Consider the following 11,139-nt stretch of genomic DNA (forward strand, 5'->3'; position numbering starts at 1 on the left):
ATAGTCCTCTTCTGGTGTCCACCAGAAGCAGAACTAGATTGGGGACTCCACCTTGTTTGAGGTATTGGAGTCTCAACCGCAAAACCACGATGGTCATCTTCGCACAGTGGGTGCATGATTCGTGCCTAATTCCCAGACACATCGTGACTGTCAGACGGAGCCAGGTAACAACCGCATCCAGAAATACGCAAGTAGAATGCCATCTTTACAAAAGCGCTCTTTTAGGGAAATAAGCGCTCTCTCTGGTGCTGAAGCGCAGAGGGGAAATGGCCGTGGCACAACAAATAGGAATAAGGACATCCTGTTGTGTGCTCTCACTCATAGAAGACACAACCTCACTCAGGCTGATCGAACAGTGATCTCATTAAGGTTCACCTCTCTGAAAAATGCTGCGATATCAGCTGTTTGTTTGAATGGAGAGATTGTGACCACCACTGCTTCCCAAAAAGAAGACTTGTTAAAGAACACACAAAATAAATTGCGGAGCTGGAACAATAGAACCGCTCGGCTCTGAAGTGAAAAGCTGTGCAATGCACCTGCTGTTCATTAAATACCCACACTGCAGCGTAGCGCAACTGATGCATATCTCGCATGCTAATGTACACTGGCTCGTTTTAGATGCATTCAAAGTAGACAGGTCTCTCTAGCAAGATCTCAATTTGTCGGTTCAGTGATGAGTCTCGACAGCAGCTGAGAATAATGATAATTCGTTCATACTGTGCCGGTTTGTTTCGTTAGAGTAGAGTAGAGTAGAGTAGGCCTGAAGTAATTTAATGCTTCAAATAAAGATTGTATCAATTACATGATTACACCCAGAGCCGTCGCAAGTGCTGTACGAAGCGTGCAACTGCACAGGATCTTGCGCTTTAGGGGGCCTCGCGAAATTTGATGAAGTTATCACAAATTGATCGCTGCCCAGGATTGAAAAGGATTTCAGAGAATAGAATTTATTGTAATGCATTTGCAAATTATACTTTTTATTTTTAAATATGCACACATTCACTCTTAATTATATGCCTAATATGCTGAAAACAGCTCTGCTTTTCTTACATTCAAACGAATAACATTAAACAGAGTCACGTAAATTATATAAATTAAGTTCAAAATCAAAAGGGCAACATTTGACAAAAAAGTTGTGGATTGCTGTTGGTCATTTAACATTTTTGTTGTAAAACAGTTGACATTTATTATGTTATTCATTATGTTTAGCTAGCATTTACCTTACCTTGAACTCTTGCTATATTTTAAAGTATCATGCTGGAATTCACACTGTTAGACAACCGAAACACACCAGCCTAAAAATGTAACATTTAAATTTTTTCAACATGCAGAGCGATACAGTGCAACAGAGCAGCATCAAGAATATCAAATATTGTCCCCCTCAATGTCTATTGATAAGTCTATTGCATTAATTGAAACAGCATAGCATCAAACAACGATTTCATTCAAAAACGTTCAATTCAAGAGTAAAATCTCCATCCATTACTAAAATTTCATACTTAAAAACAATTATCCTGCCTATCTTAAAAAAGTTTAAACCACTTACAGCACTGCATAGATGTGATAATTAGGATGCCTTTACTGCAGTTATTAATGGTGTTGTCCTGATTCTCTGTAACTCTTATTCTTGAGTCTGTCTGAGACTGACATCTAGTGGACGTTTTATGATCTGTGACTTTACAGACTAGCAGAGATCTGCACACGTCACCCAAACACAGAACCAGGAAGCAGGAATCACACAAGTTCAGAGAAACTGAAACTGAAGTGAAGTTAAGCTGTTGTGTCTTTGTATTGATCCAGTAAAATGGCAGAAGCTAGAATTTCTCTGGATGAGTTCACGTGTCCAGTGTGTCTGGATCTCCTGAAGGATCCAGTGGCCATTCCCTGTGGGCACAGTTACTGTAAGATCCGTATTACAGGCTGCTGGGATCAGGAGGATCAGATGAGAGTCTACAGCTGCCCTCAGTGCAGACAGACCTTCAGTCCAAGACCTGCTTTAGCTAAAAACACCATGCTGGCTGAAGTGGTGGAGAAACTGAAGAACATTAAAATTTCTGCTGACTGTTACGCTGGAGCTGGAGATGTGCAGTGTGACGTCTGTATTGGAAGAAAACACAAAGCTGTCAAGGCCTGTCTGGTGTGTCTGAACTCTTACTGTCAAAATCACCTTGAACAACATGAGAGTTTATTTAAAGTAAAGAGACACAATCTGACTGAAGCCACTGGACGACTGCAGGAGATGATCTGCCAGAAACATGAAAAGATCCTTGAGGTTTTCTGTCGCACTGACCAGAAGTGTATATGTGTGCTGTGTACGATGGATGAACATAAAAACCACAACACTGTATCAGCTGCAGCACAGAGGACAGAGAAACAGGTATGAAATATATAAACCCGATTCCAAAAAAGTTGGGACACTGTACAAATCGTGAATAAAAAAGGAATGCAATAATTTACAAATCTCATAAACTTATATTTTATTCACAATAGAATATAGATAACATATAAAATGTTGAAAGTGAGACATTTTGAAATGTCATACAAAATATTGGCTCATTTTGGATTTCATAAGAGCTACACATTCCAAAAAGGTTGGGACAGGTAGCAATAAGAGGCCGGAAAAGTTAAATGTACATATAAGGAACAGCTGGAGGACCAATTTGCAACTTATTAGGTCAATTGGCAACATGATTGGGTATGAAAAGAGCCTCTCAGAGTGGCAGTGTCTCTCAGAAGTCAAGATGGGCAGAGGATCACCAATTCCCCCAATGCTGCGGTGAAAAATAGTGGAGCAATATCAGAAAGGAGTTTCTTAGAGAAAAAATGCAAAGAGTTTGAAGTTATCATCATCTACAGTGCATAATATCATCCAAAGATTCAGAGAATCTGGAACAATCTCTGTGTGTAAGGGTCAAGGCCGGAAAACCATACTGGATGCCCGTGGTCTTCGGGCCCTTAGACGGCACTGCATCACATACAGGAATGCTACTGTAATGGAAATCACAACATGGGCTCAGGAATACTTCCAGAAAACATTGTCGGTGAACACAATCCACTGTGCCATTCACCGTTGCCGGCTAAAACTCTATAGGTCAAAAAAGAAGCCTTATCTAAACATGATCCAGAAGCGCAGGCATTTTCTCTGGTCCATTTAAAATGGACTGTGGAAAAGTGGAAAACTGTTCTGTGGTCAGATAAATCAAATTTGAAGTTCTTTTTGGAAAACTGAGACGCCATGTCATCCGGACTAAAGAGGACAAGGACAACCCAAGTTGTTATCAGCGCTCAGTTCAGAAGCCTGCATCTCTGATGGTATGGGGTTGCATGAGTGCGTGTGGCATGGGCAGCTTACACATCTGGAAAGGCACCATCAATGCTGAAAGGTATATCCAAGTTCTAGAACAACATATGCTCCCATCCAGACGTCGTCTCTTTCAGGGAAGACCTTGCATTTTCCAACATGACAATGCCAGACCACATACTGCATCAATTACAACATCATGGCTGCGTAGAAGAAGGATCTGGGTACTGAAATGGCCAGCCTGCAGTCCAGATCTTTCACCCATAGAAAACATTTGGCGCATCATAAAGAGGAAGATGCGACAAAGAAGACCTAAGACAGTTGAGCAACTAGAAGCCTGTATTAGACAAGAATGGGACAACATTCCTATTCCTAAACTTGAGCAACTTGTCTCCTCAGTCCCCAGATATTTGCAGACTGTTATAAAAAGAAGAGGTGATGCCACACAGTGGTAAACATGGCCTTGTCCCAACTTTTGTGTGATGTCCTTAAATTTAAAATCAACTTATTTTTCCCTTAAAATAATACATTTTCTCAGTTTAAACATTTGATATGTCATCTATGTTGTATTCTGAATAAAATATTGAAATTTGAAACTTCCACATCATTGCATTCTGTTTTTATTCACAATTTGTACAGTGTCCCAACTTTTTTGGAATCAGGTTTGTAAACTAGACACTGATGAAATAATGTTGATATTATTTATACTGGCACCTATATGATCAGATAACATCATTCACACTGCAGGCTTCAGCAGAAATGAACAGTAGCTGCTGGACTTTCACTGCTGAGTGTATCTGTGCTCCATATTGAACTTAACAGAAAATATGGTGAAATGCACCGTAAACATTTATCAATCCAAACCTTTTTACAAATCTCTTCACATGATGATATAGTGACAGCTGTATAAATTGACATCTCTGTTATTGGTTTGTGCTGCAGAAGCAGCTGAAGAAGACGCAGAAGTCATTCCAGCAGAGGATCCAGCAGAGAGAGAAAGATCTTCAGCAGCTGAGAGAGGCTGTGGAGTCTCATAAGGTGAGTCTGGAGAAGAAGAGAAATTTGAGAAGTCTCAGTCATGACTCACTGAAGCCACTGTGTGATTGTGATGTGTGTCCTAACAGCGCTCTGCACAGACAGCAGTGAAGGACAGTGAGAGGATCTTCACTGAGCTCATCCGCTCCATTGAGAGAAGCCGCTCTGAGGCCACACAGCGGATCAGAGATCAGGAAAAGACTGCAGTGAGTCGAGCTGAAGGACGACTGGAGCGACTGGAGCAGGAGATCAATGATCTGAGGAGGAGAGACGCTGAGCTGGAGCAACTTTTACACACACAGGATCACATCCATTTCCTGCAGGTAAGAGATCTAGAAGAACAGGATCATAGTGGACTTAAGAGACTCACAGAGAAACATTTGACAGAGACACACTTACAAATGCAGTTCAGTACAAATTGCAAATTTTGAGTAATGTTCACTAAAGTTGCATCAGATGATCTTTAAACCTGATAAAATTTATATCTATTTCTATAATTGTTTTTATTTTAATACTTAAATTGTTTTATTGAAAATTAAATTATCCCAACTCCAAGCATATGTTAAATTGTTTAGTAATACTACTTCACATTCTAAATTAAATGAATGAAAACAAAAATATTACATATTAATGCCTTTTTGTCATGAAAATATGAATTTAGCAAATTTTAGAAATATTTTTAAAATGTGGTCGTAACCAACCAAACATTTGTGTAATTTTGCTGTTGCTGTCCTTTATTTTTTAAATATATCATTTCAAAACACACAAAATATTTGGATTTATGTTAATATTTCTAATATGTTTTAAAAAAAAACATGTCTTTTTTTAAGCTTATATTGATCTTAAATGTTCTTAGCCTGTGGTAAATGTTTGAATCAAACGCAGCTTATTTATGTTACCATGGTAACGGGCATTGAGGCACTCACTGGCGCCCCCTCCAGCAAGTGTTTTATTAAAAATTAAATTAACCCAAGTCCAAGCATATGTTAAATTATTGATTAGTAATACTACTTCACATTCTAAGTAAATTAAATTAATGAAAACAAAAATATCACATATTAATGCCTTTTTGTCATGCAAATATGAATTTAGCAAACTTTGCCCTATAATTCTGTGAATAAAACAAAGTCTTGACTAATAACATTACCAGTATTTTTCAAACTTTTTTAGAGTCCAATTTACACAATATAATTCAGCTAAGATTGCGATTGATGTATTAGATCAGGATAATGATATGATTATTTAAAATAGTTCATGAGACCTCTAGATTTTATTTCAACGTGATTGAATCACTTTAATGGTTTCTGGACAAATGTTTTTAAAATGTGGTCATAACCAACCAAACACTTGTGTAATTTTGCTTTTGCTGTCCTTCATTTTTTAAATATATAATTGCAAAACTCAAAATATTTGGATTTATGATCAGTTTCTAATATGTTTAAAAAAAAAACATGTTTTTCTTAAATTAATATTGAGCTTAAATGTTCTTAGTCTGTGGAGAATGTTTGCCTAAGCGCAGCTTGATTATGTTACCATGGTAATGGGTGTTGAGGGGCTCACTGGTGCCCCCTCTAGCTGGTGGGACCCTAGACAAACGCCTAGTTCACCTGTGCCTCGAAACGGCCCTGAATGTCAACATTAATCTGTTACATTTATGTTACTTTCAGATGTTTGATCATCAGGTGTTTTCTAGAAAATTCACATACAGTGTAAGTGTCAAACGCTAGAACTTACAGCTCTAACAAGATATAATGAATATAAGAAGAATGAAGCTGATGCTGTGAAAATGCAGGATTGAGGAGAGTTACTAAAGATCAACAAGAGCTGCTCAAATCTGACAGTAGTGCAGGTTATTGGCTGAAGTGTGGAGGTGATGAGCTTTGATTTCTGTTTTCTGTAGAGTTTCCAGTCTCTCTCAGCTCCTCCTGGATCTACAGATGTAAATGACAATCCCTTCAGTTCTTTCTCCTCTCTTGATGTCGTGAGAGAATCTGTCCGTCAGCTGAGAGACAAACTGGAGGATTTCTGCAAAGAGGAGTTCAAGAAGATCTCTGACAGAGGTAAAGTCCTGGAGATTCATCTGTTCTCAGAAATGATCCTCCATCATCTCATATCATGTAGATCAGGCATGGGCATGGACTGTCCTGCAGAGTTTAGCTCCAACCCTAATCAAACACCTGAACAAGCTAATCAACTTCTTAGGATTACTAGAAAGCTGCAGACAGGTGAGTTTTATCATGGTTGGATCTAAACCCTGCCGGACAGTGGCCCTTCAGGACCGAAATTGCCCATCCCTTGTAGATCATCCAATTAGAATTGTCTTAGAACGGATGCAGGGAACATTTTCCCTTGACATGATAATCACACTCTTTATGTCTGTTGATTTCCAGGCACTTTCCCCAACATTGTTCCCAGGACCAGGAACGACTTCCTACAATGTAAGTCACTAAGAAAACAAGCAGAAAAACTCACTGAGTGTGTTCATGTTCTCCCTGTAGAAGGAGAAAGAAAACATGACTGAAGAGTTTTATAGTTGATCATGTAAATGATGATTTGCACAGGATATCTGGTAAACTTTACTGAGACACTGCTGATATATTGAACATGAAGAGTTCAGATACATAAAAAGATAAGATTGATCATTCCTGATTCGGATGTGTTTTATCTCCATCAGATTCTCATCAGTTCATTCTGGATCTGAACACAGTGAATAAACGCCTCCGTCTGTCTGAGAGAAACAGAGTGATTACTGTCACTGACACAGATCAGTCATATCCTGATCATCCAGACAGATTTGATATGTCAGGTGTTGTGTAGAGAGAATGTAAGTAATCAACACTGTTACTGGGAGGTTGAGTGGAGTGGAGATGTGTCTATATCAGTGTCATATAAGAGCATCAGCAGGAAGGGACAGGGTCGTGACTGTTTGTTTTGATATAATGATCAGTCCTGGAGTTTGATCTGCTCTTCCTCCAGTTACTCATTCTGGCACAATAACATAGTGACTAAATTCCCTGTAGAGTCCATCAGCAGTAGAATAGGAGTGTATGTGGATCACAGTGCAGGAACTCTGTCCTTCTACAGCGTCTCTGGAGACACAATGATCCTCATCCACACAGTCCAGACCACATTCACTCAACCGCTCTATCCTGGGTTTAGGGTTGGTTATAAATCATCAGTAAAACTGTGTTGATAAATTAGAAAAGACTATTGTAGGACCAAAATCAGTTCAAATGGAATAATTAATTTATAGTAATTTAGTTCACGACCGACCAATCGAATCATCCAGCGTTCATCTGCTCGGGCCTTAATAAGCTCTTGTAGTGGATATGAATATCTACTATTGTGAAAACACTAATTAGAGTGCGGTAACTTTAAGATCGACAGTTTAAGACATTTAAATTTTACTTTTTTGTTACTAGTTCTTGTGATGCGACTATTTATACTTAGGTGTTTGTCCTACCTCTGAGAGCCGTTCTGGCCAATCAGATATCGTCTTGGTTCAAAAGGTGGCTTTTCTCCGCCCCAAATCATAAAATAAGCGTTATTTCCCTGGAATTGCCGGCTTTGGCAGAGAGTACTGTTTAGGCATAATTTCTATTAAATGGAATATGATACATTTTACACAGATTGTTTGGAACAAAATGATGCAGTCGTAAAAACAGTCTCTGTGAGTTTTTCTGTAATGTTAGGTCACTCAGAAAAACAACATGGTCTGAATTGTCTCTGTCTCTTTTAAACTGGAGATCAAAGACACTTTATCTTCTGGTGACCATTTGGTTTCTACAAATGGCTAAAAAGTTTGCCACCTCTCCTTCAGTCAGGAAGCATGGGGGTCATAAAAGTACCTAGCAGGGGTTTTCTGTAGACAGACTGGAGCCAAAAATTAGATTCTCTGAGCTTGGGTTTCTGGAATTATGATTTGAAAGAATCAACTGAATGATTAATTTGACTGGTTTGTCCACAGTTCCTACACTGTAGAGAGGTTATACCCATAATACTTTCATTATTTCATTACATTAAGTCTTCATTCCTGGGTGGTAGTGGTCAATGCTACAACACATCCGAGATCCGAGTTCGAGACCTGGCTTGAACTAGGCTAAACAGTATTGCTATTTTTAAGGTAAAGTCTTGGGACAATAGTCCTAGCCTATTTATTTATTACAGGTGTTTATTACAGGTGTTTATTGGTGAAATTTTATGTAAAATGAGGAATATAGAATCTTATTCTTGCAATATTTTACATTTGTTTTGCCAAATAGGTTGCTTTGTATGATTTAAAAAAATGGAACTAGTTCAAGTTAAGAACAGAAGTTTTTCTTTTCGTCTCTCTCGCCAACACGTTAGATTTCAATTTCCTTGTCAAGTCAAGTCACCTTTATTTATATAGAGCTTTTTACAATGAAGATTGTGTCAAAGCAGCTTTACAGTGATAACTGGTAAATAATTTTGGCTGCACAGTTAATTTAGTTCATTCATCTATACATCCGACTCTGAAGAAAACAGTGATGTCATCGTCCAGCTCAGTTCAGTTCTCATACAATGGTGTCGATGCAGGGAGATCAAAACATTGTTGAATATCAAGTGTCCCCAACTAAGCAAGCCAGAGGCGACAGCAGCAATGAAACCAAACTCCATCAGGTGACAAAAAGGAGAAAAAAAACAACCAGAATCAGTCGGGGGGGGGCCAGTTCTCCTCTGGCCTTTAGTGAACAGTGCTTGATTATGATTCAGGCAGCTCTACAGGTCATAAGTCAGACTGGGATTACAACAGTCAAAATATTTAATCTAGTTCCATCTAGTTAAAGATCGTATTCATCACGCCGTTATGGGACGACGGTATCTGTCTTCCTCGCTAACGCACGATTCACACCTTTAGCTATTGTCCTGCACCCCCACCGTGAAGCTACTTAACTCTCCCAACCCCAATATCTGAGCATCCGAGACTACAAACAAGAGTCTCAAAAGAACAATTCAGACTTAAATGACTATTCTATTAGCCTAATTAAATATTTTAAAGTGTATAGATAATGAAGGAATTAGTCTAAATCATTTACATGTTGTTGTATTTTTTTCATAAAAGTTTATTAATTGTTAAATATTTCATTATTCAATAATTAAAGAATTCAAACAGAATCAGATGCATTACCTGATCAGTTTACTCCGCTTTACTATGCCAGCTTTTCCCAAACAAAACGAAATGGTACAGACCCACTCATGTCCTTTATCACCCTAGGAAAACACTTCACAAACTCACCGTGAACAACATTTTCGACCCAATAAATAGCCTGAATTTTAGAGGGATCATGGGATTCTTCCAATTCTGTGAAAGTTTTTTTTTTTATGGATTACAAAAATAAAATGCTGAAATACAATTAATTATTAATTGAACATATTTAATAAAAGTTTTCATAGAAATTGATAATCATGGGATGCCAACCCAGGTGAAAAAAGTACATTTTTATAATATACTTAAATTGCTCTATTTTCATGCACTAATTTTGTACTTAATATACAAAAAGCTCTTCTTTAGTACTACCTAATATAATCTTAAGAACATCAAAGTGTACTCAACTGTGGTATTTTGAGACAGCATGAAATATGCTGCAGAAAATAACAGTTCCCAACACAATAATGTTTATGTTGAATTTTATTTATTTAACTCCTTGCTATCCGCAACACAACAACATTTTAAACATGTTACAGTATGTCTGATGAAAAATGAAGGGGGAAAGGGGAAAAAATATATATATAAAGGGGGAAAAAAAGGATTTTAATAAATAAAATATATTCTTTCTGTGGCTTCCTGATTTCAATTTACAATTATATTTTAGTGACTACAAGCTGTTTTATTTTAATTAACAAATTCAAATCTAATTTATGGGTATGTTTACATGACAACATTGTACTAAATATTGTGTAACAGTCACTTTACGGTCACCAGCATTTACAGTAATTCTGGGTAGAATGAGAACTGTGCAAGTGCATAGATAATGCATAGAAGTGAAAGGTGAGCAAGAGAACTCTTTCTTACTCTTTCTTGGTGTATTTGTGTACTTTCTCTCACTCAATCATGTGGATGAGTGTGACATTTAAGTCATTTTATTAAATCTGGGGAAAATACACCAACTCTTTTCTCTTGTGTATTTTTTCTTCCAACACCACATATAGTTTTTCTCTCTGGGCAGCAGAATATTTCAACTTTACATTACAAATTACACTGTTCAGATTGCAGCCATATCACCCTGTAGACCAAGACTGGTTGTCCACTGAAGCTAAGCAGGGTTGAGCCTGGTGGTCAATACCTGGATAGGAGACCTCCTGTGAAAATGTTGCGGGTTACTGGTGTAACCCTTGTTCCCTGAATAAGGGAACGAGACACTACGTCGAATGACGTTATGGGAACACTCTGCGTGATTGCATCATGAAGCACTTCTGTATCCAACCAATGATGAGACGCTATCCCAACTACACCGTATCACCAAGTGCCTGTATGTGATCTTGTAGACAGAAACAAGGAACGTGTGCTGGGATGACCATCCAGCTGCATCACATATATCATTCAATGACACTCCTGACATTAGTGCCTTAGAAGCCGCCATACCCCTGGTGGAATAAGCACGGACAGCTAAAGGACATGGCTGTCCAGACACTTGCTCATCCTCTGCTTAGATGCTGGGCCCCCCTTCTTAGGGGACCCATAACATACTAACAATTGATCTGTTTTCCACCACAGGGCAGCTCTGTGGTCATATGCATCAAAAACCCTAACTGGGCAAAGCAGATTACGTTTCTCTTGATCC

The 11,139-nt window shown here is 38.3% G+C and overlaps 1 pseudogene; it reads left to right on the forward strand.

Annotated features, from left to right (window-relative positions):
- Window positions 1–23: 23 nt before the first annotated feature.
- Window positions 24–10,595, forward strand: LOC137024735 (tripartite motif-containing protein 16-like; annotated as a pseudogene).
- The last annotated feature ends 544 nt before the right edge of the window (window positions 10,596–11,139 follow it).

This window comes from Chanodichthys erythropterus, chromosome 8 (genome assembly GCF_024489055.1).
Source record: "Chanodichthys erythropterus isolate Z2021 chromosome 8, ASM2448905v1, whole genome shotgun sequence".
Taxonomy (NCBI): domain Eukaryota; kingdom Metazoa; phylum Chordata; class Actinopteri; order Cypriniformes; family Xenocyprididae; genus Chanodichthys; species Chanodichthys erythropterus.